The sequence below is a fragment of the Sceloporus undulatus genome, chromosome 2, assembly GCF_019175285.1.
Source record: "Sceloporus undulatus isolate JIND9_A2432 ecotype Alabama chromosome 2, SceUnd_v1.1, whole genome shotgun sequence".
Taxonomy (NCBI): domain Eukaryota; kingdom Metazoa; phylum Chordata; class Lepidosauria; order Squamata; family Phrynosomatidae; genus Sceloporus; species Sceloporus undulatus.
Genome location: NC_056523.1, coordinates 38,038,268 through 38,047,683, shown reverse-complemented (window position 1 = coordinate 38,047,683; position 9,416 = coordinate 38,038,268). Strand labels below are relative to the sequence as shown.

Sequence of the window (9,416 nt, the reverse complement as noted above, 5' to 3'; positions counted from 1 at the left end):
GTTTCACCAGTATCTGTGGCTGGCATCTTTCTCTGAAATGTCAGGAAGAAACTCTGCTAGAACATGGCCACATAATTAATATCACATGCCTGAAAACAATAGCAGGAAAGGACTATTGTCCTCTTGCTTTGCCTGCTGGTGTATCTGGCTGGCCACAGCAGAACAGGATGCTAGACAGATAGGCATTAGGTGTCAGCAGAGCACTTTTGTTCTTAATTATGGTCTGTGCACAAAAGCGGGGGACAACTGAGACCCAGTCTTTAAAGGCAGTATCTCAGTCAGGTGAGGGTTCAAGACTGTGACATTACCAAGTTACTTCATCCTCTAACTGAATGTTTATGCCTAAATAGGAAATTCTATTCCTGAGCAGTTACTTGAATGTTGGGGCTTCATGAAAGGCAGATAAATACTGACTGCCAATGTGCCATAGTGGTTTGAGTGTTTGACTATGACTGTGGAGACCAGGGTTAAATTTCCAGTTTGGCCATGAAACCCAGTGAGTGACCTTGGGCAAGTCTCATGCTCTCAGTCTCAGGGGAAGGCAATACCAAACCTCTTTTGGACAAATCTTACCAAGAAAACCCCATGATAGGATTGCTATAAGTCAGAAACGACTGAAAGGCACACAACAATAACTGCATCATATGTCCAGACTGGAACATGTTGAGAGCTGAACATAAGAGCAACTACTTAGGAGTAGAACCTCCCATTTAGGATCTGAACTGAACATTGGAGGTTGGGGATCGTGGTAGCTCAGAAGCATGGAGAAAAAACAGTGTCCTGCTTCTACAGCTAGTGAATGCTTAACAGGCAAAATGCCAACAGCAATAATAACTATTGCACCATCTGAAGCTAAAGAAAAATGTGTGGAAAAGATCTGCCTCTTGCTGGTAGCCTTCAGTGAGAAGTTTTATAAATCTTTGACAAAAAGATACTAACAATACCAGAGTAAATCCATAATTAGTATTAGTTCATTAACTCCAATAAGTTAACATTCGCATATACTAACATAGGAGATACAATGTGTACGGGCTCCTATACAAGGAATGGTTTCCAAATTACATATGTTACAGACAGCTATGAAGGCACAGAAACTAAAATCCATAAAATACATGAAAAGCAGCCCACAATAAAGGCTTCATGAACTGTTCCATTCCCAGAGCACACACTGGATGTGATTTTTACAAGATGCACAGTATGTTATTTTAATGTATTTATATCATTTAACAAACTGGATAAAGCTTGACTTCCACAAGTAATTTTACAGGCATTTAAAAACCATTTATTTATAATGTGGAGACCCTGATCATTCTTGCAGATACTGAGACAGGCCCCATTCAGAAGGTCTATGAGCTTGGTGCTCATTTTAGTTTAAAATGTAACTATTATAACAGTGAAATACAATAAAATACAAAATACACAACCAGCGAATCCTTTATTAGGCCTATTCCAAAACATAAAATACATTATGCAAGTTTTTGAAATTTCGCTGGCTTCCTCATCAGGCAAGGATGTTAAAATCATACAGGAGTAAAATGGTGATGACATTAGAATCACATATCTACTTTCTGTCTGAGATGTTATTAGTTAAGATGTTACTGAGTGATTTTCAATGTCACGACTAGACAATCTTGTCAAAGGAAAACCTTTACTTTTTACTTTAGTGGCCACAAAGAGCAGTAAAAAACAGGTATAAAATTTCAACTCCATTTGCAGCAGAAAAGTAACTTCTACTGAGATCCAGTGAAGCATACTAAACATCTTCTACTTGAACTGACTTCTTTTTTTTAAATAATCTTATTTAATTTTTACCTTTAAAGAATATTCTCTATGTCATCAGTATCAAATTCTTGCATAAAAACACTGACTGCCCCTGATGACTGAACTGATTAAATCTTCCCTTCAGTCATTCAATCCTCTGGTGTTGCAAAATGGTCACTTTCACCATCAGTCATGACTCAAGTGATACTATTAATGAGCATGGTAAACTGCTCTTTTCTCAAACAATACTGCATTGTTTCAACTGCGATTGAATCCCAGAGGTCTCTGCTTCTAATGTCTGAAGTGCTGGCACTGGTGGGAGAAGGGAGGAAACAATGCAAGAAGAGGGGCAACTTTTGCTAAAGAGCTTTTAGCTAGCTTGCAAACAAAATAATGACTGATGACATTACTGAGAAATCATCAGCTTACAGAAGATGTTACATATTTGATTACAAATGGGAACTTGCAAGACTAGTCAGTAAATGCAGTTATCCAAGTAAAATATGTATATCAAGTAGCACACACAGCATTAAATTAAATCAAATGCGACTGGTACAAAACATTTGAAATACATTATACTGTATACATTTCCAAGGCACATGCCATTGCTATAGCTTAGCTGCTTGTGATCAGAATGAAATACTGTAGCAGGATTGGCCTAAACTATTATTTTTGCCAGGCCCATCTAAGCACATTGTATTAATTTATATAAGCAATTCCAACCTGAAAGCATATCCAAACCCCTCACAATGCCTGGCATTGAGCTTTGCCTAAGAAAGGTCCATTCTTTATTATGGATTAATGAGGAATCACAGTATAAAAAGTACTGGTAGTGTTTACTGAAAACATCAGGGGCATCTGCTATTTCTGGAACACCAATCTTAGACTAGAGGTCAGGACACAGACATCCAAGTGCCGACTGTTACAAGGGTGAACAAACCCCTGCAAAGAAAATTTGCCTTTCACGGACAGTCAAAGTAAGACTATGGGGACACCATTTGCTATCAATACCACCAATTTTACTATTAATTTCAATAATACTTTTACCATGTAAGAATGAATAAGGATATTCATTCTTATTAAAGCCATACAGAGTAAGTTACCTTGGAATTACTTCAGCTGTTTAAAGCTTCATTCAAATTATGGATAAAATCAAACAGATGAAACTATACAGTAAGTGAACTAGAACCTCACTGGGCTCAAGAATGCTGTACTCCTCCACTCCCTAGTTAATGTATACAGCAGCTATGAGAGATATGCATGCACTTCCTCCAATCCCTTGAAATCTGTTTCAACTTTAATTATATGTTCTCTGAGCTCATAAGAAATAGAAAAAGGGAAGAACATAATGGGGATATGAGAAGCATATGCTGATTTCCCAATCTTCAAAACCTGTGGTGTTGTTTGTGCAAGTTCACACCTTTTGCTCATGTGTGCTCTATACACAGAACTGTTTCTAACAGCTGCTATTTGTTTAAAGCTAGATTTTGTAATGTTACCAGAAATATTTTTGTTGGGCATTATGGATAAAGTACTGGATAATAAATATAGATTGCTTCTTCGATATATGACAACAGCAGCAAGAATATTGTTTCCTCAAACATGGAAAGGGACTGAAGCACTGGTGATGGATTCGGTTTGTTGACTTATCCCAAATGGACAAATTAACATGGGTTCTAAAGGATAAGCCAACTGAAGACTTTGAAAGACTGGAATCGATTTATGTCCTTTTTGAGCAGTAAGAAATTTAACAATATAATAATATGTGGCTATGGCTATTAGTAATTTTAGGTGATTAAGATTATTTAGATGGATCTATAATGGTAGAGTAATTTTTTCTCTTTTTTATTTTTATTTTACCTTTTCACTACAGTCAGGATGGAGAGCCAGCATGGTGTAATGATTTGAACATAGTACTTGGACTGTGGAGATAGATGTTCGATTTCCTGCTCTGCTATGGAAACCCACTGGGTGAGTCACATACTCTCAGCCCAGAAAACCCTGTGATACTAGCTCATGACTTCAAGGGACTCAATAACAAACAACAGCCAAGATGGGGCCAGAGCCATATTGTGTATTATTATTATTATTATTATTATTATTATTATTATTATTATTATTAACCTTTATTTATGAAGCGCTGTAAATTTACACAGCGCTGTACATGTAATCTTTTTAGTTAGACGGTTCCCTGCCCTCAGGCTTACAATGCATGTCTTTTTTCAACTTCATCCCTCTTTTTTCCGCTTTCGTTTTTCTTTCTTTTTTCCCTTCTTTTTTCCCTTCTCCTTTTTCTTCTTTCTCTGGGTTATTTATCTTTGTTTGTATATTATTTTGATTGGAGATTAGATTGCTCGTTAAAAATAAATCACAAAAAATGAAAAAGAAACAGATGTATAGAAAAGCACTAAACATACATTATTTACATTCTAGAATATTATGAAAGAAGAACACTCACTTGCCCTTTCAAAGAAAGGCAAAACATGTTTTCACGTTATTTACACTCTGTAATATTGAGAGTATCCATTGATGGATACATTTGACTCATCTAAGAGATTCTAACATTGTAAATTCTGATCATGAGATTGCAAGAGTAGCAATGGATGGAGGAGGCATAAACCAGAAAGCTGACACTTATACAATTGCTAGATTCATGTACAGGTAAGATAAGTATAGAAAAATTAAAGTGAATGAGTCAGTCGCTTAACTAGGTTAACCAGTGCAAAAGGGAAAATAAAGAGATGCTTTGATAGTGGCGTACTCTGTATTCACATGCTGCCCCAAAATCCGTAATTCAGATCAGACACACATATGTAAGATACACACAATGAAGGGAAACAACTTTATTTCCAGTACAAACCAAACTGTGGAAATGTCTTAACACTAAACTAACTCTAACTGTAAGTACAAACTAGTGCAGACATACTGAATCCATATAACTTATTCAGGTGTTGACTAACTATTTAGCATGTGATCCAATGGGTGACTCTAGCTGGAACTAGAAATTGTATTTAAACCATTAACAATGTCAAACAGAAATCAGAACTGAGAGGTTATTTCTGGATTCCCTAATTCAAATTGTTTTAATTTTTGTAAGCCTCCCTTAGTCCCAGCATTGAGGAAAGGGACTGCAACTACAGTATAAATTTCACAGCACCAAGTGTTCAGCAACCAGTTCTGAAACAGCAATGAAAGTTTCTCATCTGCCTCATTAATCAGAATGAAAGTACCCTAGTGAAACCACCCCATAACATACAAGCAGAATACCTTTTGCACAGTTCCTTGAATATTATGATGGCTTATAACACAATGCAGAAATAACAAAACACAATGCAGAAATAAAGCAGTTTGAGACCATTTTAACTGCCTGGCTCAGTGCTATGGAATCCTGGGAATTGTAGTTTATTGTGACACCAGAGCTCTCTAACAGAGAAGACTAAATATCTCAGCAAACTATACTTCCCAGGATTCCTTAGCACTAAGCAGTCTCAAACTGGATTATTTCTGCAGTGTGTTTTGGTCCCTAAATTCATGGCATTTCTTGTACCAGATTTCCCCAACCTTCATTCCTGAGTTTTTTGTGGGTTTGAACTCTTCTAGAACATGGCCACATAGCCCGAAAAACCCACAAAAAGCTATGGATACCAGCCATGAAAGCCTTCAACTTCACTTCATTCCTGATTCACTAAGAATTGTACTGATGCTTCTATAATAGCTAGCCTGGTACATGTTTTAGTTTTAAAAATTATCATGAAAAAATATGTTCAATCCTGAATCCAAGAATTTGCTAATGGAAGTTTAAAATTGGATGTTTTTCTACAGAAGAGGTGAAGCAAATTACACAGTAAGACAAAAGTACACCTCCAAGATGGTTAGAAAAATATGAAATATATCAGAATTTTAAAAGAGAATTACAACCTTCACCTTTTCTGTCCCTGTCATCCATCCATCACTATACACTCAAGCCCTTGACTTCTGTGGGTTTTTTCTTTTGCGGATTTGATTATTTGTGAATGTATAGCTGCCTTCATCGCCGGTCTGCAAGCCTTCTCCCCTCCACTTCCTAGGGTGATGATAATGCTGCAAATATCTCCTGCACAGTCATCCTCCTTCTCCTCACGCCTCTCCTTCTCTTTTCCTAGCCCATACCTCCCTCCCCCACATCAGCATTTCAACACCTCCATCTCACTCCCTGGCCTCTGCTGCTTCCACATCTCAGATGTCCTCTTCCTCCCTGATTTGAAGCTGAGTGTGGAGTCCCAGTACCATTGTGGCTTTCCCATGGTGGTATCACTTGCTGGCTAAGCTATGAAGCACGGAAGGGAGCACATACATGCCTGGTGAGAAGCCATGGTGGTGGCTGAATTACAGAAGAAGGATCAGGAGATCTGCACTTGCTTATCAGGAGGCAGATGCAACCCTCACCACCACTGGGGCTCCTCTCCAGGCTTCTGCACATGTGTGCAAGCTCCCTTCCATGCCTTCCCAGCCAGCCTGTTCAGCAAGGGAGGCTACTCATGGGAAAGTCACGTAGAAATGGGAGCTCCACATTTGGCTCCAAATTAGGGAAGAAGAGGGGGGTGGCTGAGATGTGGGAGTGGTGAAGAAGTAGGGAGGCAATGGAGGCATCATGATGCCAGGGGAGGGAGGGAGGGAGGGAGGTGTGAGCCAGGAAAAGAAATGGGGAGGAAACAGAAGAAGGGAAGGACAACAACACTACAGGAGATTTTTGCAGCAGTGCTGTCAATCTAGCCTCGGAGCAAGGCAGATTTTTGCAGTAGCAGTGTCTGTAGCATTCATGTGGGGAGAGGGCTTAAAACATTTGTGGTTTCTCCACTTTTGAAAGTAACCTGCACCCCTAACCCGCTCATTTATTAAATAGTGTAATAAAATCTGACTATCGTTTCTGGACCTTGATCCAAGCCGTAGCACAACACCTGAAAGCCACAAGTTCCCCATTCCTGCCTTAAATCAAAAAAGTATAAGCCAAAGTAAATCTTTATATACTGTCAGCAACGGAGTTCAGATAAATTTGTTTTTGACTGAAGAGTCATTATTTTCTCACACTTTCCATAGAAATTAATGAAAAATAATCTAAAATATCTAAATAGAATCACAAAGACACAAGTCTTAAATATAAGTTAGACTGGAGTGAGCAGCTATCTAAGATCAGGGAACGACACATACCTTCACCAGACTTAATGTCCACAGACAACAAGAATCATATCTTGCCTTCAAACCCCCTTCTTAATTTTGTTATGTTTAACAAAAATCCTCAAATGCCTCCCTGCATGCTATGAGGATGTAGGGGAAACGTCACCTTTAGAGGGAGGGGCCAGGTTTCTTTAGATCCAGAAAATGACTTATGCAAACTAGGAGATAAACTAGAAGCCATTATAAAATGTTACGTTCGTAGTTACATGTATTTTACAAGAATCATTTCTCAGCCTAAAACAAAAGCATTCACTTACATGCCCTAGATGGCAAGGAGGGGGAAATTCTGAATAAAAAATAAAAATAAACTGAGGTTGAGAGCCCTGAGAGCCTCAAATATGGACTGGGGCTATACACAGCCCACAAGCCATACTGTGATCACTCAAGCTAAACAGTTCTCTGCTTACAACTAGAAAAACCTGGCTAAAAACTAGTGAAAACCAGAATCCAAAGACATACTATGAGTGCACAAGGGAAGGCCACATACCTATAATGAGTAACATTGGCCTGTTGTTCCAACAGCAATAGTGCTTCCTTTGCCAAAGAAGTCAAGCAGCATTTTATGTTTCTTCAAAAACAGACTTCTACAACTTATTTTGGGGCTCCCTTGATGCAGGCATCCACAACTTCCAGACATTCAGTTTCTTTTCACTTCCAGACAATCACTGCCTTTTCACTTCAAAAGAACTGTTGAAAGTTCACATATGATATATATAAATAGTAAATATCAGAGAGGTACAAGTATCAATTATCTCCCACCCCAAATACTTGTCTAGATTTCCTTTTCGACAAGATATCTCATTACCTGTGGTAATACAGAAGGTGCACACCTATACTTCTGAAGTGAGGCCAAAATGCTGAATGAAATACCTGTAGGTAGTTATAAGCAATTAAAGAGTGTTATACAATACCAGGTAGCTCAAGTCTAGTTTATCTACTTTTTTATGTGAGGCACAGAAGGGAGATTATTGTGAAAATCACAATTCTAAACTGTTCAGCTACTTGTTACAGGCAGGTATTACTTTAGTTACAGCACTATTATGCTTCCATAACTGAGGGAGATTTACAAAATCTAGTGATCTAATTTGAACCCGAAATACACAGGCCAAAAGAAGCAGCTTCCAGCCACACTGGAGGCACACTGTTTATATGATGCTTGTTTCTAATGTGGCTGGAAGCTGAACAAGGCTGCTCCAGTCCTTTAAACCAGAGCAAAAAAGGAGCCAGAATAATCCAGCTCCTGGCTTGGGGCCAGCAGCTGCAGCCCACTGTCAGAGCAGGCCGTGTGGTTGCCACAGACCTGATCCGCTTGTAGCTGGAGCAGCCTCAAGCCACACTTTCCTGGCTGTCTGCTTCACTCCATAGACAAACATGCTTGCTTTTTATGCAGACATCACACCTTTAAGCAATATGGGGAAACCCATAGGCATTCAAATTCTGCTGGTCTACAGTGTCTTCCAGCCTATTCAACAATGTGATGGGAGCTGTAGCCCAATACCTGAAAGCCACAAGTTCCCCATTCCTGCCTTAAATCAAAAAAGTATAAGCCAGACTAAACCTTTATATACTGTCAGCAACAGGGTTTAGATAAATTTGTTTTTGACTGAAGAGTCATTATTTTCTCACACTTTCCACAGAAATTAATGAAAAATAATACAACTACAGCAGTTAACAAAGTAGATACATTCGTGGGCATTACTTCTTTAACAGAAAACCTGGTACCAGATGCAGAAATGATACAGAAAGAATAGGGATAGGTCCCTACACCACAAAAATATTTAAACAAGCTTTTTGTTCAAGCCTAACAATATGCACATGTGAAAAGAAACAAACATTACAGGCAAGTCTTGCAGAAGTAGACAAGTTGATCTTTCTAGAGACCACTTGAAAGATCCTTCCAAAATGCATCCAGGGATTACTGTTTTTCTTTCAGCAGCCTCCAGTTTTCTTGATTTTCATTATGGTGTCCAAGCATACAGATCTATACTCTTTAAAAATGGTCTCTATTTTGCTGTTTTGTTTTGCTGTTCATGCATGTTCAGTAAGGAACTCTGGAGGTATCCACTGTTTGCCTTGTCTGCCATAGGCACATGCATCACAACAACATTGGCTATAGCAGAATTCCATTCTTTATCAGCTCAAATTGTGTTGCACTGTTTACTGCAGATACACTGCTGCAACCTGATACCAAAACTGTGTTCTCTACCCCATCATCATTCTGAAAATGCATTAAAAAAAACTTCTAGCTACATGAAGGGCAATAATGAGAAGGGGGCTACGTGGACATAAAATGACTTTGTGAAAAGATGCATCTTTGTCAGAAGCTTTGTTAAGCCATATATGGAATGAAACAGAACTCCTGGAATGGGTGGCTTAATGCCACCCCTTTGAATAGCCATCCAGCCTCTGTTTAAAGACCTCCAAAGAGGGAGATTCCACTA

At 38.7% G+C, this 9,416-nt stretch overlaps 1 protein-coding gene across 2 annotated transcripts in view; it reads right to left on the bottom strand.

The window, feature by feature from the left end:
• The window catches only part of PPP4R2 (protein phosphatase 4 regulatory subunit 2), a 44,161-nt gene that overhangs the window by 27,962 nt on the left and 6,783 nt on the right, over positions 1-9,416 (bottom strand). The window contains exon 1 of one of the 2 annotated variants that reach the window (XM_042451348.1): positions 7,463-7,662. The exons of the other annotated variant lie outside the window; for it this stretch is intronic. The gene's annotated coding sequence lies outside the window, so the exon portion shown is untranslated. Of the gene's footprint in view, positions 1-7,462; positions 7,663-9,416 lie in introns of those variants that run through there. 2 annotated transcript variants of the gene reach the window in all.